Source organism: Monodon monoceros, unplaced genomic scaffold, assembly GCF_005190385.1.
Source record: "Monodon monoceros isolate NGI ecotype Baffin Bay Population unplaced genomic scaffold, NGI_Narwhal_1 Super_Scaffold_16, whole genome shotgun sequence".
In the NCBI taxonomy this organism is placed as follows: Eukaryota; Metazoa; Chordata; class Mammalia; order Artiodactyla; family Monodontidae; genus Monodon; species Monodon monoceros.
In genome coordinates, this window is record NW_021703772.1 from 25,421,805 (window position 1) to 25,447,929 (window position 26,125).

The window sequence follows — 26,125 nt, forward strand, 5'->3', positions numbered from 1 at the left end:
CTGAAGCCTGAGCATTACCAATAGAGTCAAAATAACTGAATTTATTAGCCAAGACATCTTCCCTCAAAGGTGCTTACATGGATATTGTCAATGTTTCATTGGAACTCTACTTTTTCTAGGCTCCCAAGCCAATCCAACCCTCTGAATGACACTCTCTTTAACTATTATTGTATATCTTATTCACTTACAAACAAGTCTTATCTTCTTCCTTAAGATGAATTTACACATCTTTGCTGTGATGTATTACGCCCTGAATTAGCCACTGAATGACAGTCGTCTTCATGCTCTTGATGGAATACATATTGGAGGATCCTCAGTACCAACACAACAATAACAATGTATTTGTACAAATACTCTGCAATTCTCCCTGCATCAAGGGCTGAATCCTCAGGCTTTAATATTATCATTATCATTAAATATTTATCAAGTTCCTACTGTGTACATGATCCAAATGAGGCATTACTAAAAGAGTTAGAAATGATGCAGGGGGATGAAAACAAAACAAAACAAAAAAGATGTTTCTACAACCAATTAACATTTAAAATGTATTCATTGATCTCAGTTATGATTTATTTTAAAAACTCAAAATAATTTGAAAGCCTATTTTACTTTCTAAAGATTTATTTTTAATTTACAGTATAATCACCATTCCTAGGACCCTTATAATTTATTATTTATAATGTGATATAATTACTAAACCTTGCACAATTTCTTAAGCATAGTAGGTGTTTAATAAATATTTAATGATATATATTTTTATAATTAGAGTAGAGTTCTAAAACATAATAAATTGATAGCCTACATATTTTTTAAATGCATTAACCTCTCATGAGCAGTTTCAAGGAATGTTGATTTTATTGAAATGAATTGTGGTGATGTCCTTTTTGGCATCCTATTACAATTGAACAATCCTCAATTTCAGGCAGGAAATATTGATTCCTATCCTGATTCTGCCTTGATTCTTCCAGTTTGTCTCTCCAGACCTCCTTTCTTCATCTATAAAATAAAAGAATCAAATTTAATCCTCTTCAAGACTTGGTCTAGTTCTAAACTTTGGTTTTATTTTAAAAGATTCGAAAGAAAAAATTCTCCAGCACAAATTACCACTAAACCGTTAATATCACTTCTGCAGAATCAGTCTTTGATAAATTTTCTCTTTCATGTGAACACTTTATGTCCGAGAAGTATAAACATTATTACCTGATGATTTAAGAGACTTCACAAATTCCACAGGAGATCCTAAAATAGACAGCATCACATTAGAATACCAGCAGAGACTGTGGTGAATATGGATTTAACAATGTGGAGCCTCATCTTTCCAATAGCACACATTAAATGAACAATTTCTGAAATACTGTACAGTTTTTTATTCTTAAATCTATACACAACTGTGGCAAATATATGTTCTCATATGTGATTATATAATTGCTTTCTAGAGGACAAACAACTAACATAAAAAATGTTTCTTTCTTGCCCTGTGTTTTGCAGAGCTGAGTGTCAGTTAGGGGTAAAACGGGAAGGGGGTGGGGGTAAGAGAAAGTGCAGATTGCCTTCAGCACACTTTTCTGTCTCCTTTCAGTTCTATACACTGTCATGTCACAAACCATAGTCACCACGGCTTATTCACTTCCTTGCGTTGGTGTACATCCTCCAACCTGGGCCCACCTCTTCATCCCTTCATACCTCCTGAAGGTCTTTCTCTAGGCTGCCCATGATTTACAGCAGGTCAGTTAGATAAACTAATTACCAATTTACTTGTAACTCAATCATTCATTCATTAAGCATTCATTTTTCTGAGTTTCTACTAGAGGTGAAATGCCGTAATAGGTACTGGGTTTCAACAACAAACAACCACCCTTGTCTTCATGAAACTCATGATCTAGTGGAGGAGACAGGCTATCAGGGAACTGAAGGACTAAACTTAAACCTTGTTGGAATGGTTTCAAGTACAGACTTAAGCTAATTAAACTCACATTTTTAAAAAGTGGCTGCTCTAGTAACTCTATGGAGAATGAATTAAAAGGAGTAAGAACTCCATAAAAGAGATGAGAGTAGCTTAGACTGAACTGGTGGCAAGGGGAGCTGGATTGGAGTAAAGGGATTCAGAATATGGAAACAGGTCATTGAGTTAAAATTGACAAATTTGATGGAAAGGAGGAATCAATGCCCTATTTCTGACATGACACGGAAGGTATCATATTGCTGACATGATTAGATAGAGTTATTTATTTATTTAGTTAGTTATTTAATATTATATGGAGGGCATTTTAGTAAGTGTCATTGAGATTCTGACAATATTTAAGGATTTAAAAACTGTTAGTTTATAAGCTCTCCAGAGTTGTGTAACTAAAGAAAAGATTTGTACATAAAAGAAACGATAATGGTTTTCCAGGATTTTAAAACAGAAATGACATGAAAGACCAGACAAAATTTAATTTCTTTAAGGTGTGGGAAGAAAGTATGCCAGATAACCTCTGTGTTCTCAAGGGCACTTATTACATGGTTTTACCAGTCACAGTTCTTTAAAAGTCAAAACCTTATATATCTTAATCACTATTAGTGTATCCCGGATGTGACATATAGCTGGTATTTAAAATATATTTGCTAAAAAAAAATAAAATATATTTGCTGAACAAAGTAATGAATGGATGAATAAATTAGTACTGTATAGTTTTCTTTCATATGCCATTTGTCATACTGTATTTCTGTATATATTTTTAAATTGTAATTGCCTAGCCAGTATGTTCCATGAGTCCTGGGCTGCTTTTGTTTTCCAATGTACCTTCAGTGACAAGCACAGCTCCTGATATTGTGAATACATGTGTTGAAATATAAATCAATAATTATGCATATTCATGTTTCTCTTCAATTTTACAAGTAATGAGGATTTTGTAAAATAATATCAGTAATAGTCAACATTGAGTATTGTTCAAGGTGCTCTACGTGTTTAATTAATATAATCCTCTCAGCAGTGCTTTGAGGTTGTATTATTATTATCCTAAATTTGCAGTTGAAGAAGCTGAGTCACAAAGAGTTTAAATCAACTGCCCAGAGTCATGTAATTTAACAGAGCTAGGATTCAAACCCAGACACTCTGGCTCCCCAAATTCAGCTCATTACCACCATATTAAACTCTTTTATGGCAGACATAATGAGATGTTGCAGTTAGAAAACATTTTTATTATCCACTTATTCTTGTTATAGAATTAATGAAACAACAAGCAGGCAGCTGTGATGGAAAGAATTATATTCAGAAATCATTATCAATTCTGGTTTCAGCTAAAGCTCGCTCAAATTGATGAAATATCTTGTTCATTCTTGGGGCTCAACTTATTTCCTTCCTGAACCAAAATATGTTCTACCTGGAAAATGCTAAACATTAGTTTCTCTTTCTTTCCAACCGTAAAGTCTACTACTTTGGGGAGATAAATATTTACCTCTAAAGCAATCTGATTAAAAAGCGAATTGGAGAATCAAAGCTACAATTAGTCATATAGACAGGACTGCTTAATTCAAAGAGCAGAGTGAATAAGATGGAATGGAATAGAAGAGTGTTTGATTTGATTAGCCTCATTAGTACAGGTTTAGTGCTCTCACCTTTTCACTCTGCAGTATCTGTGGTTTCATTTCCCTAATAATCTACTTCTGTAAGGAAAATTGCTGACATTTCATCATTTGCAAGATAAAGACAGACTTTTTTTGATAGAAATTTTGAATCATTTACATAAATTTACTTTTTTTAGCAGTAACTTTCAAGTAAGTTCTTTTTTTAACCTTAAATTCAGTTGGCTAAAAACAAGGAAAAAACAAAAAAAAGTTTGTAATTTTTTGTAGTACTTTATTGTGTTGCTTAGCCTGACAATTTTTATTTTTCCATAAAAATGGTTGTTTTAACTGAGAATTTGACTTCTTAAAGCACATGTGAGGTTTTGTGTTATACTTCCCCTAAACACAATGTTATTCTTCAATTATTTTAATTTAAGAAATATTTATTCATAATTTATTACTGCCAGGTACCCTTTCAGTCATTGTCAATGACTCTACCCTCGTGGAGCTTAAAATCTAGTGAAGTGATACATACATGAATATATAAATAAAGAGAATTTCCAATAGTGATAAGTGTCATGACAAAAATAAAATAGGGTGATGTGACATAGAGTAACTTAGGGGCTTGGGGAATGTGGGAGACAATACAGTGCTCAGAATAGTTACTGTCTAGCTCAGGTGTGGCCAGTGATACCTCTGAGTGTGGGAGGTGGGCGTGCAGGGGGAGGGAACAATTACATTGCTGGGTTTGTTTAGTTATTCATAGCTCACTGTTTTGAACTGCATGGAGTACAAATTCTGCTCTGTTAATATTTTAGAACAACAACAAGGAAACACTGTCCTTCCAGGAAAACACTCTGTGTGGTATGAGAACAAATTTTTTTCCAGAGAAGCACTGACATTTCTTAATTACTCTCTTCATGAGTAGTCATGTATAGCAATTACTGAAGGCTCAGCAAAGCATTGTTCTTCCAAAGCCTTGGAGAACAATAATGCTGACAGGACAGGGTTTCAATGTCCAACACGCTTCTCTCTCTTCATTACCCCAGCTAATTACTCTGGCCAGTGGTTATTGTGTAACTCCTTTTCCTTTCTATAACCCCCACTGCCTTCTACTGTCAGTGTAATTTACTGTAATAGCATAATATTCTCTTGTTGCCATGCTTTTTTACTATTTAAAGGCACAGCCTCCTTTTATCATATTCAGCGTATGAAGTACTTTACCAATAGGTGATATTCAAGCTCTAGACTGATGGAAACATTTGAATGACACTCATTCTGGAAAAAAGAAAGGCGGTGGGGCACCTGGTTTCCCAAGAATTCTGACCTTTATAATGAAATAGGAAAATAATTTTTAATGTAAAGTTCCTATGCTGAAGGAGATATTTTGAGTGTATGTTTACATAATGCCAAAGTATTTAGTCAATTCAGTTTAAAAAAAATTAGCCAAAACAGTTTGGTACCATGGAAGTAAAGCAATGATACAGTGATTAAATTCATTTTTATTTAGAAATTTTAGTTTCAGTTATGTTAACACAGTATATAAGCCATCTCACAGTTGAATAACATAAACTGTACTTTTTGAAGATAGAGAAAAATAATTTCTTTAAATATATTTTAGATACAAATAATTTGATTGTTTTGGAAATATATTCTTTGATGAAGCTGTTATATTCCATATAAAGACTGAACTAAATCTGCTCATCAATCAATAAAATAAAACTGTTACTTTTTCTTGCAGACGTATCAATCTAAAGATTATTGAGCAATTACCATGTAGTGGGCAAGTTACTTATTTTAATTTAATTAACCTTCATCTGTGATTTGGGCACTAACATCATCCTCACTTTTCATAGGAGGAAAACTGAGGTTCAGAGATATTGTGTGACTTGCACAGGGTCACACAGGGTTATAGTAAATGACAGAGATGGGATTTGACCCCAAATCTGTTAAAAATCAAAGCTGGAGCTTCTAACCTACACGCATCACCTCTTACATGTTAGAAGTGAGGTAACTCTGGGATGGTTAGACTCATTTCCATATTTTTAATGCAAAACTGTCTATCTTAGTCACTTTGTGACTGCCATTTCCCTTCTGTTTGAGATTACCTCTGGGCTGAGTTTGCTCTAGAACTGAGGATATTTACAATGACTTTCTACGTTTTAAGTGTGTTAAAGAGTCAATTTACAATGAAGTCAGTAAAAGGAATGGCTTAGGGAAAGTCCTCTATGCTATTGAGGACAAAAAGTGGTAAAATTAATATTTAATATTTTCTCATTTATTAATAACATTCATTAACTGTCTCTTTTTGCATCTGGGAATGAAAAGGCATCAAGCAGCATTAATTAAGGTGGAAAAAAAAGCAAGGTATTCTTTTTCTTTGAATATACAGTTATCAGCAGATACAAAGTTTCAACAAAAATGAACTAATTTTTGCTAATAGCTATAAACTTTTAATAATTAATGTGCCTAGTTATTATAACTTGTTATGGATAAAACCATAAATACAAGCTTCTTATGTGTGAATATACTTACATATTGGTGCAGAAAAATACCCATGTAAGAATGAATTGAGTTGCAATTGATGATTTATAAACCAGTTTGAAATCAGAATAAATTCTGTCATAAAACATGGAATTATAAGCTGATTCTCAGGTCCCTAAACCAACCTACCAATCACTGATGATTATCATCATTAAAGAATAATTATGTAATATCTATTATTTGCAGGACTTTTCTGAGCTTGAGGAGGGGGGCGGTGTCCCAAGATATTTGAGACAAAGCCCAATCACCTTATAGAGTTAATAGCCTAAATTAGGGGACAAGGCATACATATAAGATGGTATATAACAAAAAAGGGAAAATTGGCTGTCAAAATTGTGGTAAAGACAATATGGCTTATAGAACTTAAGAAAAGAAAATTATCCCTGAGAGTTGGTTTGATCTGGGAAATCTTTTTTGAAGAGATAGAATTTGAAATGATCCAGAAACAGGAAGTAGAAAAACTGAGATGTGTATTCCAAGTAGGGTGACTTATGAGAGTAATATTATCTGCTGGGTCTGCAATTTTCATAAGGAGGAAGAGTGAGTGGGAAAGAACAATGATAGGTAAGCAGGACAGGATCTTGCAAACCAGGCCAATAAATTTGGATTTTATGTTTGCATTGTGTATGTCTTTCCGTGTTGCTCTGGGATCTTGAAGCAGAAGCGGGTTCTGGGATATTTCACATAGTCAATTGAGAGTTGAAAAACTAAAACACAAAAAGAAGAGAGATGCAGGTATGTATCAGAAGAAGAATCAGCACCTAGAGTATTAAAGAGCATCTATTCAGTCACTTATCTCTCCTTATTTATCTCTTTTCATAATGCCCCCATTTCCCCAATACTCTGGTCTGTGGCAAAAAGATGAGTGCTGACTGCTCCTGAGTTTTATATTTTCAATCAGTCAGTCATGAGAGAGACTGTGTTTTTTCTCAGTAAAAATTTCAAAATACTTGAAAACTCTGATTATGTCATTTTGAGCAAGATACAGTATGCACTACTGGACTGATCGACTTGTCCAGATGGTAAGGATATATGCACTAATAAGGAGGCTCTTCCTAGGTATTAGGTCAAGTTGATTGATAATGTTTGTCTTCTGTATTCTTATTGATTTTCTTTTTACTTATTCTATCAATTATTAAGAGATATATTTTGAAATCCCCAGCTATACTTGTAGATTTGTTTTTCAGTTCTTATATTTTTATTGGTTTTTGCTTTAAATATTTTGAAGCTCTGTAATTTATTACATAAATATTTCTGATTGTTATATCTTCTTGAAGAATTGACCTGTTTACAGTTATAAAATGATACTATTTATCCATAATAATATTCTTTGCTCTAAAATCTACTCTGTCTCATATTAATGTAGACATTGTATCCTTATTGTTAGCAAGCTACAACTTTTTCCATCCTTTTACTACCTGACAATCTCTGCCTTTTTATCAGGGTGTTTAGACCATTTATTGTGATCATTGGTGTGATTGAATTTAGAATATCATCTTGCTATTTGTCTTCTATTTGCCCCATATAGTCTTCGTTTCTTTTTGTTCTTTTTCTCTTTTTTTTTGATTAACTGAATGTTTTATGACTCTGCTTGTCTTCTTTGTTGGCTCATTTGTTGGTATAACTCTTTGTTGTTTTATTTTAGTGGTACCTCTAGGGTTTTTAGCATATATCATCAATTTATAATAATTTACCTTCAAGTGATATTGTTACTACTTCATGCAGTATGAGAACCTTAGAATAATATACTTCCTTTCCCCAACCTGCTGTTTGTGCTATTGTTATTTATTTTACTTCTGTGTAAACTCCACAATACAGTTATTATATTTTGCTTTAAATATTACCTTTTTAAAGAGTTATTAATAATAAGCAAAAAAAGCATGTGTACTACTTAATGTAGTTATATTCCCTGTTTTATTAATTCCTTTGTATAAATCCGTATTTTCATCTGGTGTCATTTTCTTTATGCTTGAAGGACATCCTTTAACATTTCTTGTAGGGCAGATCTATCGGTTTTAAATTCTTTCAGCTTTTGTATTTTTTAAAAAAATCTTTGCTTCACCTTTGTTTTTGAGAGTTTTATTTCTGAGTAAAGAATTCTACATCAACAGATTTTTTTTTTCTTTCATCACTTTAAAGATGTTGCCCTCTGCCTTCTCACTTACATTGTTATCCTTGTCTCTATTTATCTATCTATGTATATGTGCATGTATATGTATGTGTAATGTATCTTTTTTCTGGCTGTTATTATTTTCTCCTTAATATTTTTTAAGCACTTTAGTATGATTGTGAACTTGGAATAGTTTAGTTTGTGTTTCTTGGTCTTGGGGTTCATTGCAAGTCTTAGATTTGTGGGTTTAAAGTTTTCTTCAAATTTGGAGAATTTTGGCCTTTATTTCTTTAAAATGTTTCAGCTACCCCTTTTTCTTTCACTTCCTTCAGGGACTCAAACAGAACATGATTTGGCTACTTCAGTTTGTCCATCAATTCACTGTGCTCTGTTAATTTTTTTTCAGTCTTCATTTTTCATAGTTTCTATTTCTATGTCTTCAAGTCCATTATTTTTTTCTTCTTCAATATTAATCTGCTTTTAATTTCATCCAATAGATTTTTCTCCCAGATGCTTTATCTTTCTCTCTAAAAGTCAATTTGTGTGTTTTTTTTTATATTTTCTATGTTTTGTGCTTCTTAAACGTATGGAATACAGTCAGAATAACTGTTTAAATATCAATATCTATAAATAAAATCATTTGAATTATTTCTGGGTTAGTTTTGATTGATTTATTTTTTCCTCTGTATAAATTTTATTTGTCTGCTTCCTTTGTGTATGTGTGATCTTTGATTGAATGACAAAATAGGAATTTTAACTTGTTAAGAACTAAATTATTTTTATTCCCATACATATATTCTGGAGCTAAATTACTTGGAAACAGTTTAATCTTTTCAGGTCTTGCTTTCCGCTTTGTTAGACCTGACCAGAGCTACTTTTAACCTAGGATTAATTTTTCCCCCGTTACTAAGGCATGATCCTTCTTAGTTCTTTAATCCTTCCTGAATTGTCAAGTTTTCTGCTCTTGCTGTTGGGAACAGGAACTATTCAGGGCTAATGTGAAATTCAGTCACTATTCCTTATAGTTGTTTTGGATGGTTCTTTACCTGACTTTCTGTAGTTTCTTCACATCCATGTGCTGATCAGTATGCCATGAATTTTCAAAGAGGAGCACTCTGCAGTTCTCAGGATTAGCTCCATGCATCTCTCTTCTCTCTGTCTACACTGCCCTGGGAACCCTTGCTGCCTTGTCATCCCACGGCTCCCAGCTTCATCTTCTCAACCTGTGGAGACCTGGCTTTTCTCTCCCTGCACCGTGGCCTGGAAACTTACTCCAAACAGTAGGCTGGAACAATCTTAAGGCTCACTTCATTTGTTACTCATCTCTTAGAGATCATTTTCCTTCATTGTCTGGTATTCAATATCCTGAGTACTACTGCTTGATATATTTTGTTCAGTTTATTAGTTGTTTCAAGTGGGAGGATAAATCTTGTCACTGTTCCTCCATCTTGACCATACATTTTAAACTGAGGTGAATTTCAATAATTAATAATATCCAAGTTTCACAACTTGATAGGAGACCATCAACAATGATGTGACGATTAAGTAAATGAAATCCTGAAGTAATGTTTATTCAACAAATTTTCCCTAAATATATTGTGAAAGGTGCTATAATAAAGATTGTGGGAGACACAAAGTTACTTAATAAACACCTCTTCTCATGGAATATGTAGCCATGATTATATATCTCCTTGGCTCACAAGCATCCCAACACGTTAAGGAAGTAGGTGTTGGTTTGTAAGGGAAAAAATGATTTCCAGCCCCTGTTCTGTCACCTTATAAATGACCTTAAACAAGTTCTTCAGCATTTCTGAACTTCAGTTTCCTCATCTAGAAATATTTGAAGCACTAGGATAGTATTAACTCTATCCTACCTACAGAATGCTGTAAAAGATTAGGAAATGAATGCAACAGAGTGGAGGAATGTATGGAAGTCTCAATTAGATGTTGAAACTAATAGAATAGTATTGCTCTTTTATCATCCCTACATGTATGTTCATGATGTGGCTTTTTTCCATCTTGTAGTTTCATCATTTCATATCAATTTTCTCTTTATTACTTTAGCATTACATTTGAAATATGCTATTAAGCTTTGTTCTAAGTTCGAAGTGGTGTTCAATCACTTTTCACCCATGTTCCTATGACCTCTTAATGGAATACTGACAACAAAAAGTAATGCTATTTAGAATAAAAGAGGTGTAATTTCTGTAGGTGTGTAATTGGTGAACCAATTGATTGGAAGTTGTGAATCCCACTTAACTGCATTGAGTAGTTAATGTCATGCTGATAGAGCTGACTGAAAGAAATGGCAGTTTATGAACTAAATATATTAAGTCATAATGTAAATAATGAACATGCTATTCCCCACTCAAATAAAAACGAGTTTTCAAAGGCTTCAGTAAACCTTTCAGGACAATGATATGCTACCTTAGAGTATCATAGAGATACTTCTCTATGATATGCTACTTCTCTCACGAGAAAAGGAATAGATTTATGAAGTTCCAGAAATAAGTGGAATATATCCTTCCCTGTCATTTGATAGATAAGGACTGCAAAGCCTAATGAGATAAAATATTTCATCAGCTATATAGGGGCAGCAGCAAAACTTGAACATGGGACTCCTCATTCCGAGACCAGTCTTCTAGGATAACATGCCACTTCCCTAAAGACAGCAAGAAGAAAAACATGAAGATAGAATGCCTTGCATAGTGGTTGAGTGTGACTTAAAAAAAAAAGAAGAAGAAATAAAGAAAGGATTAAGTCAGTTCCACTGATGGCAGATGGATCAGCTATCTGTTCAAGTGTTCTTTGGCAGAGGCAACCAGTTATGCCACACTTCAGCATGCCCATCACCTGCCACCTTGTTCTGCATTTCCCCTGAGACCATGAGACTTCTTATTCAAGATCACTTTGCTCAGAAATTTACCCTGCCTCTGAAGAAAAGGAGAAAACAGAATGAAATATGTGATATTTGAAAAGCAAATGCTGCCTTCTTTTATTTTGTCATCAGATGATAAAGTATTTTAATTGAAGTGCTTAAATATTTTGCCCCAGTATTTTGCCCCAAAATATTGTGATTTGTTCCAATGGATGAAAATACAGCAGGAGTCCCATATCATTGGCAAGGTATAGACACATGCAAAGTGAAAACCAAGCTTTGCACCAACAGGCGACTTTATATCACCTTTGCCAGTTTATCTGCCAGTAGATATTTACGGTAGCATCATATGTCCTCTTTCAGATGTATTTAGTTGCTAATCAGAAAACATTTATTTTCTGTGTCATATATAAGACATCATTCTTTGCATCGTGGAACTGTGATTTAGAAATTGTAAACATGGATACTGCCCTCAAAAAGTGTGCAGTCTACAGGGAAAATTGAATTCTAACACAAAAAAGACTATATGAAAAATTGGCTATCTTAAGTATTATAAGAAAGATAGAAATTTGACACTATGGACACTCAAAGAAAAGACAAGTGTCCTGATGTCTTTGGATTGGGGACAATTGTCCAGAGATAGGAGGAAATGATAATAAATGAAGCCTTAAGTGATAGGTTTATTGCAGAAATAAAGATAGAGGGAAATATATTTAGTTCAGTGATTCTCGAAGTGTGATCCACAAACCAGCAGCATCCACACCCCCTGGAAAAGTGTTAGAAAAGTAAACTTTTAGACCCCACCCCAGACCTACTGAATCAGAAACTCTGAGGCTGGCACCTAGCAATCCATATTTTAACAGTGGTTCTGATGCATGCTCAAGTTTGAGAAGCACTGAGTTAGAGGAGGCAACTAGAGCAAAGGGCCAAGGTGATATAATATGGAATATACCCAGGAGGAAGCACAAGTGCCTGATTGAAGGGTATGGAAAGGAGGTCAGACAGACAAAAACAGACATGTAGGTAGGGAAGCATGAAGGAGGCTTGAATTACTAGCTTAAGGAGTTTTAACATTATGCTGTGGATAATGCACATATGAAGGTGTTTTTCCTTTGTTTTAGTTTTGTTTGTGAAGGAGAGAGATGCTATCATTAGTACACATGAGAAAAATATAATGCCATTTTATACATAAAGAAAATAAAATAGTGTTGAGAAGAGTTAGTCCACACAAGAAGTATATGAGCTTGAATTAGGAGGTTGAAAGCAAGAGTAAAGGGAAGTGAAAAAGATTCAAGTGGTGTTTTCTTCACTTAAGTGAAAAGATGCAAGAGGTATTTCACAGGCTACAGAATCAAATGTAGTTGGCCACTGATTGGAGACAAAGGGTGAGGAGGAAGAAAGATGACTTTGTTTCTGAAAATTCACATGGAGATTGTGCCATGAATAGAGATAGGGATGTTAGAAAGAGATACTGTTTTTGAGCAGGAATATGAGATTTCTTTTAAGCCTATATATTTTAGGTGCCCATGACACATTCAAGTAGAAATAGCCAACATATATCTGGAAATTCAGTTTTGTTGTTTAATATTGGAACATTAAGCTCATTCTTTCCTTGATACCAACCCCCTGCTCCAGCTATTCAATATTAATTTAAGAATCCTTAGTGGTTCAGTAAGTTACTTTTCTTAACCTTAAGCTATTGGCAAATGCTGGTATAGATAGTCATTTTAGTGCAGGTAATGTCATTTCCCAATATCAGTGTTTCTCAGTGATCCCATGAATGTGGTTGGCATCTCTTTATTTGGCTAAGGATGCATCTGCAGAAACTGGACAGCAGATCTGGCTTCCTGTTGGCTTAAGTGCCAAGAATTCACCAGCCAAGGGGTGTTGTAGCTTGGACTGCTCAAGGGACCGTTCCTTAGCTGATTTACTGCTTCTAACCTACCAATGATGAGCTGCTTTCTCATTCCTCCAAATAGTCTTTTGAACTTATTCAGTGACAACTATTATGCAAAAGGTTATTTAGCTGTTGTAGTATCATTCTTTTATTCCAATCAATAATAAGTCAGTTGTTCCATAGAGGTGAAGGGAAATGTTATACAATAAATGTTGCTTTTGAACTTTAATACTTAAAACCCTTAGTGAATTTATGGTTTCCAAGGCAATTATTCTGTGATTTGAGTTAGCTTCTCCTCTGGTCTCTTTTGCTTTTTATTATAAAATCTAAAACAAATATAGAAAAAAACTATGCAAAACATATGCACAGCTTAATACATTTTTATAGAATGAATACTCTTGTTATTATCACCCAGGTCAAGAAATAAAATTTTGCCAGACACCCTGGAAGCCCCTTTCAGTTGCCCCATCCCAAACACAGCTGTCCTCTTCACCCTATAGGTAACCAGTCACTTGACGTTTATGATAATCACTTTGCTCCCTTTACAGTTTTACAGCACAAGTGAGCATCCCTAAACACTACAATTTATGTTTGCCTTTTTTTCCTCTAGTATATATTTTAAATCATTTTTCATAGAAAACCAGTAGTAAATCTGTCTCTCTCTCTGTGCCTCTCTGTCTCTCCGTCTCTGTCTCTCCCTGTCTCTCTGTCTCTCTGTCTCTCTCTGTCTCTCTCTGTCTCTCTCTCTCTCTCTCTCTCTCTCTCTCTCTATATATATATATATATACTATTTACATCATATAAATGCGGACAGTGAGTTTCAGAGAACACAAATACCTTTCGCAAATTTATAATGTTACTGGTAAACAGAAATTTGAACATGGGTCTCTTTTAGTTATAGAAATTATTTCTCTAGTTAGAACTTCCTTTTTCCTCTAAATTACAAATGGTAGTTGTATTACCAGGTCAAATTATTTCAAGTAATATATTAGAATGACATAAAATTTATTTTGCTATTCATGTGCTTGTGTCATTAATAATAAAAGGGTCTTTGGAAAATATCCTCAAGAAATATATATGATAATGTATCTCAATTGTGATTCTTGCCAGTCAGCTCCCCTGTCGCAAATTCTCCTCACCATACTGTTTTGCCTTTCCATATGCATGACCCAGCTTCCTATTTCTCTCTTCCTTGTTCTTCTATTACTTTCTTCTCCTTGAATGTTCCCTTTGAACTCCTCGGTACTGTTTCTTTTTGTCATTTCACCATCTCTGGCTCCTTCACACCAACTCTTCTTCCATCCATGTATTAAATGTTCCATCCTTGGGCTTCTCTGGTGGCGCAGTGGTTGAGAGTCCGCCTGCTGATGCAGGGGACACAGGTTCGTGCCCCGGTCTGGGAGGATCCCACATGCCGCGGAGCGTCTAGGCCCGTGAGCCATGGCCGCTGAGCCTGTGCTCCACAACGAGAGAGGCTACAACAGTGAGAGGCCCGTGTACCGCAAAAGAAAGAAAAAAAAAAAAAGTTCCATCCTTAGTTTCCCTTCCATCTTCTGGCAGCTGCAAGCATTTTTTGGCTTATGACTGCATCACTTCGATTCTCTGCCTGCATCTTCACATCGTCTTTTCTTGTGTGTGTGTGTGTGTGTGTGTGTGTGTGTGTGTGTGTGTGTGTAAAATCTCCTTTTGCCTCACTCTTATGAGGATACATGTGATTGTATTTAGGGCCCACCCAGATAATCTAGGAGAATCTAACCATGTCAAAATCTTTCACTTAATCGCATCTGTAAATACCTCTTTTCATCTATATAAGGTAATATTCATAGGCTTCAGGGATTAGGACATGTATATTTTTGTGAGGTAAGGGGGAATTTTTTAGCCTACCAAATCATACTATAGGAAATAATCAATATTACCTATTATTATTAGTGTTGTGATTATCATGACACTTGTTACTGTCATCAAAATATTTTTAGAACCAGTGTTTTCCCTCCTTGTTACCATTTCTTAGTTTAGAACAGAATTATATTTTGCCTACGTTACTCCAACAATCTTCAAACTTGACTCCCACCTCTAGCCTTAAACTCCTCTAATATATTATCAACAAGACTAGTAATCTTTTAAAACGTTTTGATTAGATATACTTTGTCATCTTAAAAGCTTGCAACGCACAGCACAAAGCCTTCCCCTCCAGAATTATCTTCTGTTATTTCAGCCCTCCTATTCTACTCATCAGTGTGCCATTCTTGCATGTAGTTCAACTGTTGTATCTGTTGTCCTTCTTACCTGATTCCTCTCCCGCTCTAAAGTTCACCTCTCTGACTTCTCCGTCAAGACTGAGTTTAGGTATTTTCTCATGTAGGCAGCTTCTTATAACGTATCATTCTCAGGTAGATTCTCTACTTATATGCTTTCCTTGGAATTAGCCACTTTTGGCTTCATATCCCACCTCTTATTAACTGTGAGATCATGGACAAGTCATTGAAATTCTCTAATCCTCTATACCTTATCTGAAAAATGTGGTTAATTATAGTATCTACCTCACAAGATGCTTTAAGGATAGAAGGAGATAGTGTAGGTAAAGCATTTGGGAGAATATATGACATAATAATATAATACATGACCCTATCTATCTATCTATCTATCATCTATTATAATATTTCTCAACTGTTATGGTTTTATAAAAACAAGAACTCTTCCTTTCATTACTACAGTTCTAGGGCCTGCTATATATAGTGTCTGGTACATAGTAGGAATTCATTAAATTTGTTAAATGAATGACTAAAATGACAATTTCCCCAATAAATTATGCTCAAGAGAAGAAAACCATGATATTTACTTCCCTTTGTTGCAATGAAGAGAAAATGTATATTAAGTAGAAAAATATCAAATTTTACCACTTAATTTATACAAGTAAATGGTATTTTTAAAACTAAGAGCATTGATTATCATTACTGTTTTAGAGAATGCTACTGAAAATTTGCATAAATGCAACTATAATTTTTTTCAGTTAAATGTTGATGCAATATCCGTTTTTTCCAGGAGTGGGAAAGAAGATAGTTCATTCCAAGATTTTTTTTGGTAAATGTCTAACTAGCACATTTATTGAATATAAATAGCTTTAAAATGCTGGCCTTCATTTTTAAGCCTGTTTAATACTTGCCTTGCTTATAAATTTTGATATATTTATTCCTGAGTAGCAATATACTGCACAATTTAGGTTCTTAAACGACCATTTAATTTTTGCTCAGAGTTGTGTCTTGCGAATTCATGAAAGTCTCAAACACTGGGTTTTCTCATCCATGTGGTATCAACTGGAGCTGAAAGATCCACTTTTAATATGGTTCCTTCACTTTCATGACTGATGCCTCCATGCTCTTTGATCCTTCTCTCTCTCAATCTCCCTCATTCTTTTTTCTCTCTCTTTTTCTCTCCTTCTCCCTCTTTCTCCTTCCTACATGGCAGTCCCATCTTCTCAAGCCTCCCAACATTGCTTGAGCTTCTCACAGTGTATTTTGACTTAAGGTAGTCATACTCCTTCGTGGCATCTGGTTTCCAAAGCCTGGAAGTTGAAGCTTCTAAGCCAGTTCAGGGCTATACCCACAAATGTCACACATTACTTTCACTGTAGTCTATTTGTCCAAGTGGTCATAGGACCCCCTCTGATTAAAGGAGATAGAGAAATAAAGTTTCTTTACTTTACTTCCTGATGCAGTAATAGCACATTTACATGCCCATAGATCATGTGGCATGGGAAATTTTTGTTGTAGTAATGCTTGGAAATTACTATTGGGCAACGTGTTTTTTATAGCCCTGCTACTCCAAGGGGGATGCATAGATCAGCACAACATTGGCATTACCTAGAAATACAGAATACTGGGCCTCATCTCAGACCTACTAAATCATATTCTGCATTGTAACAGTATTCACTTGTGATTCACATATACATCAAAGTTTGAGAAGCACTTTTCCAGGTGCTTAAACCTTGCAAATCTGCAGTGTTTTAGAGATCATGCATAAATTTTCAATTCATTTCAAAGCGTCCCTGTAAAAAATGTTGATGTTCATTTTACTGATTAGGAAACTGAAGCATCAAAAAATTAAATAAGTAAATGAAAGTAGAAAAGCAACCAATTGCTAATTCATAGTTTTTTCTACCTTAAGCCAACTTGTGAGACTAGTCATTTTCTTCCCATGAGAAGATATCTGCTTTCAGATTTTATAAGAGAACAACCGTTCTGTAATATTGTCCAGTTTTGTATCTTAGGGTCTAATGTGTACGGAGTCAGAGAGCTGAAGAGGGGCCAATATGGACACAATCAAGGTCCTGGAGAGCTAGTGCCACTAACACTGTCCTCTTTTTCCCCTCAAGAATTTAGCAGGTCTCTTAAAAATAGCAATGTTGATTAAGAACTCAATTTTCAAATTCCATTTACATTAGTGGAATAAGTACTTCTTTCCATTTGAATATGAACTTTTTGATTGCTGCAGCAAACCACAATGAAGATTTTTCTTTTTTAAGAAACCACTAAGTGCCTTTAGGAGGGATTAATTGTTAATTATAAATGTGTTATATTTTAAATAAGAGGAGGGAAAGTATTGTGCTTTGTTCCTTGCCTTTTCAAGTATATGGTTATAGCTAGAACTCCCCAGTGCCTCAGGTATCTCTCTTAATAAAATTATATGATTTAACACTTGAGCCTCCCTCCCAAGCCTACTTAAACACACTTAAGGTTGACTGTTTCCCACTGGGAAGCTGCCAGAGCAATCAATGTCTTTGTTCTACTAAACCTTTTCCTGTTTTTAAAAAGAAGGGAGTAGATATGCAATTATGCTTCTCCAGAATGCAAAGCTAGGTACCCCAGTTATATTTGCATGAGAAAGATTTATATATGACTAAGATGTGATTTAGATATGACAAAACTCCAATTAACACCTAGTTAGTCAAACTAATTTTTATTCCCTTTTAATTTAAAAAGATTTTAGTTCCTAACCAATCTTATGCGTATGGTTCAAATCTTTCCCTTGAGGTCTTCCTCAATCTTGAAAGATAAAGAAACTAGTAAAGATACATATTTTTAATTGAACAGTTTTATGTTTGCATTGAAATGTTTGCAGAAAGAGATTTTAGCTGGCTTGAAAAGTACATGCATAACTCATGTATACATGGCGGTTGGTACATATACATCTCCACTTCCCCTTCCAAGCTAGAAAGTTCCCTAGTGCAGAGTGTGTTCTATTTATCCCTGCATCCCAAACACTGCACAGCACCAGACACATGGCAAGCTTTTGATAAATGTTGAATAAATGGATAAATGAATGAATATATTTACACCGTGACCTACACGGCCGCTGACCTAACTGTAAGATACTGCAGCCTTCTCGTGCCCCGACTATGGCAGAAAAAGGAGGCCTCTGAAAAGGAAGGTAAAGCACGACAGGCAGGCAGCTGGCTGCTTGATTCTTTGTCTGAGGGGGCTTGCCAGCAGTTTCTTTCCCAGCTCTGTTTGGTCTCATTACATGCAGGATCAGGTCTTTGCCGTTCCAGACTTCTGCACACAGCCTCAGCTCAAGCCCTCCAGAGGGCTGTCAGCTTTCTTATCTCTGCCAGATGAGTTGACAACGCTGTACATGAAACACTGGATTCACCATCTTGAAGGTTTTATTTTTTCTTTTTAACAGAAGAAAATATACATATGTATTTTGTAAAAGAGTATGCTGGATTTTTGTTGTTGTTTTGTTGTTATTCCTGTACAGGAGCCAAATTACCCAGAGGCAGATATTTTCCCAGGCTAATAATAAAAGCACCACTGTGTTATTCTTATTTTATAGTGGAGGGGGGTAAATATTAATCCCACTTTAATTTTTCCCTATTTATAATTTTTTCTTCCTAAACATCAAACACGGATGCTCTTCTTTGTCACCCGTATTTGCTCAAAGTCCAGAGACTTAATGATCTCACTGGAGATTATATGTGTAGGTTTGTGTGTGTGGGGGGGCATGTCTCCCGCACCCTTATGTCACAAGAAGTATACTTTCCGGAAACCAGACTCATCTGTATCTGTAACTTCCAGGTTTTCATATAGGTTTCCTACAAGCACAGTGCTGTTCTCTGTCAAACTGCCTCCGCCTTTCGAACACACTCTTGTCTGTTTCACACACCCGCCGATAAACTCCACATGGCCCCTTACACTCAGCCACCTCGCTGTGCTGTCTGCCCTTCGTGAAGGCGAGCATTTGATCTGATCTCTGAGAAGAATCTATTCCCCGGCCGTGCTGTCTTTCCCTTCCCTTCCCTTTCTCCGCAGAAGTCTTATGGTTTGTGCAGGTTCACAGAGGTGTGTTAGCAATCCTTGCCTATATACAGTTTTTCATTACTAGACATTTGCTCTTTCTTTTTGTCTCTTTTGACTCTTCCTCCTTCCTCTTTAGTATCCCCAAAATGGTTTACACGAAGACCAAAGATGATATTGCTGTAGATGTACAAAAATCTACTTGCAAAAAATACACATCTTGGGCTTCCCTGGTGGCACAGTGGTTGAGAGTCCGCCTGCCGATGCAGGGGACACGGGTTCGTGCCCCGGTCCGGGAAGATCCCACATGCTGCGGAGCGACTGGACCCGTGAGCCATGGCCACTGAGCCTGCGCGTCCGGAGCCTGTGCTCCGCAACGGGAGAGGCCACAACAGTGAGAGGCCCGCGTACCGAGAAAAAAAAAAAAAAAAAAAAAAAAACATACACATCTTTTCCAGGCTATGATCCATCCACTTAAGGCTGTGTTCTTTACCCCATTCTGGGCCTTTGTCAGCAGCTGCTTAAAATTTGAGTGTAGAAGTGGCCTTAGATTATTCCTTCGGGTTTCCCCTAAAGGAAATAGTTTATGACTTTTCACACAAGCTAAGAGCCAGATTAGAGCAGCGTTCACGGGTATATGGGGAATCACTATACCTCCTGACTGGGATGGAGGGTGAAAGTTATTTGTTTTATCCAGAGATCAACCTTTAGTGTCTTGAAGGTGAAAGAGGGTGAGCTTATAGATTCCACAGGAATTTAGCCTCTCTCCCCCAGTATGACCTTGCCTTTCCTCTGCTGCTTTTAGTCATGTGAGCTATGAGAATATTTAGTGTGATAATGAGGGTCCCTCCACTACCTCCAGGTACTCTCTATTAGACATGAAATTCATTCTGTTTAGAATGCTTTCTTTTTGGTTTATACTTTCCTGGGAAGGTTTTTCCATAGGGTCTCCCCAAGGATAAAGTTCACTTCATGGACAGGTAGAGGCATTATGAGCATGTAGACAAGTGGACATGGCTTAAGATAGAAAACAAAAATAATTAGATTGACTCTTCATAAAAACAACACTTCTAATAGTAAGCCTGCACATTTGTATGTTACTTTGTACTTTTGCAAATCATGTCTGTAAACATCATCTAACTTAAGCCTCACAGGAAACCCACTGAAGTAGATAGAATAGATACCAACACTCTCATTTTTTAGATGAGGAAACTGGAGAGTGGAGGTTCGGTCAAGATGAAGTGAGAACAAAAAAGCAGTTCTGTAGATTCCCAATCCAATACTCATTCTGCTATAGACAATTTTAGTCTTCCCAGAATTGTTTTCACTTGCTTTGGAAGAGGTATGCTGCTATAAAATTAAAACTAGGTCCTTCTAATGAATTCTTCAAGTAAGCACATAGGAAATATTTAGGGGTTCTGTCACTCTAAAGGAAGGATTTTTAGGATGATTACTAACATGGACATCGGAGTCCAGTGAGTGGCATATCCACAGATCCCAGTCATATATATTGTATCCTACGTTATGAAAAAGCACTATTTTTAATTCAAAAAAGAAGTCCTGAGGTATGTTATAATATTGACACTTATTACATCTTTCATAAAGGAAAACAATCTATATTTAATTAAATGCTGCTGAGAGAGAGAGTGAGAAAGGGGTAAAGTGATATATCAGCATTTATAATGAGGAAGTTGTACTTCAGTACAACACAGCACTTATATTTGAGCATTATCATTTGGAGGTGCCCATAGATTTCAGATAATTGACGTTCTTTTATTCGGTAACTTTGTGTAGAATGAGTTTGCAGAGGAGAAAGAAATAATTTTTCTCCCTTTCTGAGATATTATCTGAGACCCCTGTAGTAAAAAGACAAATTAACAACAGAAAATCAAATAGAGGTTAACCCACATGTATAACTCATGTATACATGGGAGATACCCAGGAAAATGTTAAGTAGCTGCCCAAGGTGGCTTAGCATTCAAGAGTAAATACCATTTTAAAAGGGATAGGGAAGGGGGCATAGGCCTCTTAGGGGAGAGTAAATGATTTTTAGGAAGGATGAGTGGGCCCTATGGGAGAATAGATGGGAAATATGATTGTGACAAAGTTTGTCTGTGTGTGGTATTGATGTCTAGCCTCCTTTCCTGTGACAATAGTCAATCTTCCCTGGTTGATGAAACTCCTGAGGAGGGACTTGATGACAATTGAGTTTCTTTTGAGGGATTTGTCTTTAGTAGATAAAAGGGAGTTCAGAGAAAACCTCTCCCTGCATTTGCTGTCTTTCAAGTGCTTACAGCTCAAAATAAGCAAATGCCAAAGTGACATATTTGGGGGCGTCTCATTCTGCTACCCTTCAGTTAACCACCAAAGCCTTTAAACCCTAGTATTTTTCCATCACTTTTTTCTTCTATTCACTGAATTCACTAAGGTTCCATAAGAAATTAAAAGTACTAGATAGTCACAGGAACGCTTTCTTTTTTCCCAAACCAAGGAATATTTTAGAAATAGAGCATTCGGTTTTCTGATACGTTTGAAATTTTGTTGGAGAGCAGATCTGTCACATATAAGCCAGTACCAAAGGAACTAGTCTAGCAAGCTGTCCTAGATTCAACAAAAATGTAGTCCTCTGAGTCTTGAGTTCCTTGACAATAACAAGGATGTTAACCACAAATTTGGAAAAGAAAACGCATTCATATTTCACTCCATCATCGAATGTGTTCCTTGGTTTAAAAAAAAATACCAAAACATGAAAACATGTTACTTCCTTGTAGTAGGAAGACACCTTTTACCTCACAGTGAAAAGCTTCTGAACCTTGGTGCTTGGAAAGTGAAAGTTATTGTGCTGAACAACAATGCCGACTCTTAGGACACAGATTTTAAGTGAAGGGTTAGCAAGATCTCTTTTAAAAATGCCAGAACTCTTTCTGAGTGAAGAACATTTCTCACAGAATGATAATAAAATGCCCTGTGACTGCCTGTACTCTCATCGCGACTTCGCTGCCTTGCTTCCACCCTTTTGCCAATCGCTAGACAAAAGTGCCTCTAAACAGGACCCTACTAACACAAAGTAAGAATCACAGCAAAAAGGGTCTGACCTTTGATTATCTGAACTTAGCTTCAGAAGCGATTAAGACCCCAGTTGACATTCCAGCAATGTGGCTTATTCACCAGGGTGCAGATCCCCACTGGTAAACTGGAAGTTGCTGGGGAATTTGCTCCCTTTGAGAAGTGCTAATCATTAACAATAGACTCCTGCCAAGAAGTAATCACTCTAGGTTACAGAAGAAAAATTCAAAATTGCTCTGGTAGTGGGTTGGCTACTCTCAATCGGCAAGTCTTAGAAAAATCAGGAAGCTTCTATGTACTATATATTATTGTTGTTGCTTCAACGTAGATTCCAATTTATAGTGACTTATATAAATGGCTCCATTTAGGGCTCTTTTCTCATAGGAATAAATAATAACTTACATGCTAGCTAGCTGTCATTTTGGCTTCAAAAGTAAGTGAAATAGGTGAATGTCTGATTTGATTTTCAGGATATTTTGAAGGCCTCTCCATTCCTCTTCCCCAATAGCTTCATATAGTGTCTAGAATTCCTGCCATTGAAATCAATTTGGGGGCCATGATGTTATTTTCAAAAACCTAACCGCGACGAAGAGTGGCCCCCGCTTGCCACAACTAGAGAAAGCCCTCGCACAGAAACGAAGACCCAACACAGCAAAAATAAATAAATTAAAAAAAAAAACCCTCAGGATTTCAATATCTGTTACTACATTATAACTCATCCCAAAACTTAATAGCTTAAAACAGCAGGTCATTATTTTTATTGATTCACTGATTTCCTGGGCTCAGCTGGGAAGTGCCTCCACTCCACGTGGTGTATCTAAGGCCCCTCATGCATTCAACTGGGAACTCAGTTGGGTCCTGAATATCCAAGAGAGCCTCTCACCCACCAGTGTATCCTCCCAGTGTATCCTGGGTTTCTACTGATTGGGGAGTCTAGCTCGAGCTTCTCTATAGCATGATATCTGGCTTTCAAGAGTGTAAGCTCCAAGGTACAAGTGCTTGTCATGCCTGTGCTTGCTAATATCCCATTGGCTAAAGCACATCTCCTGCCAAGCCCAGAGTCAATGTGGGACTACCTGGATATAGTGAGTTCATGGAGAGCTCCCACCATAACAATATGTCACATCAGGTTAAAATGTTAAATGTGAAAGACAAGTATAAACCCCCTTATACTTATTTTTTATTGTATAAAAAATGATTTTCTTATGTTAATTCTCATGATTCTTTAGAGTGGGAGGATCATTTGCTATTGTTGCCTTTTTATAGATGAAGAGAATATGAGTCAGTGAGGTTGGTAATATACTAGTTAAATGGAGTCCTTAAATGATTTGACCAAGACAACACAGATAATAAATGACAGAGCTGTGACTTGAACCTAGCGTTTCTGACTTTAAGGATAGTTTCGGTGCTGCTATTCTGCATTAAACACAATATGTTTAGCCCTCAGCACAAATTGGCAAAATATCGGCCTACCATACCTAACCAGTTCTCTAAAATGCATAGTGTCATTTGTATACTGTCTTTTGAGCTTTTGATTAGGTACTGTTGAGATCGTGGAAATTTAAGAACTCTAGTTAGACCGGTAAAAATCTTTTTCTGACAAAAGAGCTTATGTGGATATTCCCCAGTTGCTTGTAAGGCCACAGTAGTCCATGACTCCATGCAGTGTCTCATCATTAATTCATATGCTCAATAAATATTTGGTGAGTGCCTGTTGTATATGTTTCCCCCGGCACTGGCTTGGGTGCTGGAGTTATAGATGTGAACTAAACAAACCAAACTTTTCCTGCTTTTGTGGAGCTTATCTTTTGTTAGAGAGATCAGAAAATAACATGATAACTGCTCAGGAGAAAATAAAGCAAAGAAAGAGGGGAAGGAGTGTGGAGGGGCGTTTGCAATTTTAAATTGGGCAGGCAGGGTAGCTCTCACTGAGAAAGTGACATATGCAATAAGACTTAAATGAAACAAGGAAGATAGACATGCAGATATCTGGGGAAAGAGCACTATAAACAGAAAGAAGAACAAATGCAAAACCCCTGAGTTGGGGGCATGCCTGGTATGTTTGGGGAACATCAAAGAGGCCAGTGTGGCTGGAGCAAAGAGAGTGATGGGGGATCATGGAGATGAGGTCAGAGAGGTACTGAGGACTAGATCAGGTAGGGTCCCGGATGTCACTGGATGACTTTTCACTTTTGCTTTGAATGAGAGGGGAAGCCACCATTTGAGAGAGGGGCCATCTAACCTATTCAACTTCCAGAAAAGGCTGACAGAGGAGGTGGGAGGATGCTTGTTAAAAATGCTGATTCTAACCCAGATCTGGAGAGTGAAAATCTTTGGGAGTGGGGTCATGTAATATGCATTTTAAATTGCTCCCAGCTGCATCCTAGGTCCACTAAACTTTGTGAAGTACTGCCTGACCCATTAGCACAATTCAGCTTTCAAAAGCAGATAATCAACCTCAATTTTACCATCTGGGTAATGCTAAATGAGGCCTACTTCCAGTTGGGTTAATAAAGCTATGAAGAGACTTCGTGTTTATGCAAACTAAGGCTGATCTAGCATCTTAGAAGCTCCCCATAAGACCCCAGAAAGAAGTATGTGCAAAATCTCTGAGGTGCACATTTGGAACCAACACAACAGCATTAAATTAGCCTTCTTAATCAAATGAGTAGCTTTGCAATTTGTACATGAACAACCTCTGCTGAAATTTCAGCCAGGAATCCTTGGCTCAAAAAACAAAAACAAAACCGGCCCCCCCCCCAAAAAAAAACAAAAGCAACTGTACTTCTGCTTTTTGTAGATGAAGGAGAATTACTAATGATACAGAGAAGCACTCGGCTTCCTAGTTCCTTCCTTGTTTCTTTCTCAGGTCTGGAATCATTTTCAATCAAGGGTATCACAGCATGTAGCTGAGGAGCAGATTCCATCTGAGCCCTTGAGCCCCCAGAAGCTCTTTTTCCTAGGATAATTTTAGAATGGGTAAATTACTCCTAAAACTAGCCATGTAGTAGCAGAATAATTCTACGGTAGTTTATCCCCAAGGAGCAACAAATTGTTTTCTATCAGATTTAATTTTGGTGAGATCTTAGATGCATTATCTTTTTCTTGTTAAATAGAAAAAGGAAACTAGAAAATATAATTTGGGGTTGGATTGAAGAGAAAAAAAATTATTGGTTTTGAAGTTTTAAATTGTAATTTCAGGTTAAAAATCCAAACTACATAATTATAGACTAAAATGAAATGCTTGGAAATTTGATAAAATATTTTTCCCTCAAATTAATAGCTTATTCCAAAATCTTGACTTTTAGAAGAGGATACTAAGGCAATTGCATACTCTGGGAATGCCAATTTTTTTTAAGAATGCTGAGAAGCCATTACAAAGTAAGAGCTGGAACAAGCTAGATTAAACAATAAGCTGTCTCTTTTGGGTCTTCATGCACCAATCATTTCCTTTAAAAAATCCTTTTCTTCTTCCACTTTCTGGACCCCATGAAACATGCTTTCTGTGACCTGCTATTTGCTGGTCTTTCCTACTGATTGTCATAGATAACCCCCACTCCCTTATTAAAATGTACCTCCAGTTGCTTTATATCTTCATTGTATTTCCACTTCCAAGTCCAGAAATAATATAAAATCATTTGTAAAATGGTTGTCTCAGAATACCTTAAAACTCACTCTGTATGACAGTCTCTGGGTCCATCCACATCTCTACAAATGAGCCAATTTCATTCCTTTTTATGGCTGAGTAATATTCCACTGTGTATATGTACCACATCTTTATCCATTCCTCC

At 36.2% G+C, this 26,125-nt stretch overlaps 1 protein-coding gene and 1 long non-coding RNA gene across 2 annotated transcripts in view; one reads left to right on the plus strand and one right to left on the minus strand.

Annotated features, from left to right (window-relative positions):
* Window positions 1–26,125, plus strand: part of ERBB4 (erb-b2 receptor tyrosine kinase 4) — a 671,873-nt gene that overhangs the window by 560,859 nt on the left and 84,889 nt on the right. The window lies entirely within an intron of this gene.
* Window positions 871–22,446, minus strand: LOC114896735. The gene is made up of 3 exons (XR_003793892.1): window positions 22,364–22,446; window positions 1,201–1,239; window positions 871–996 (listed from the first exon to the last, which is right to left on the minus strand). It is a non-coding gene; the product is annotated as an uncharacterized LOC114896735 (long non-coding RNA).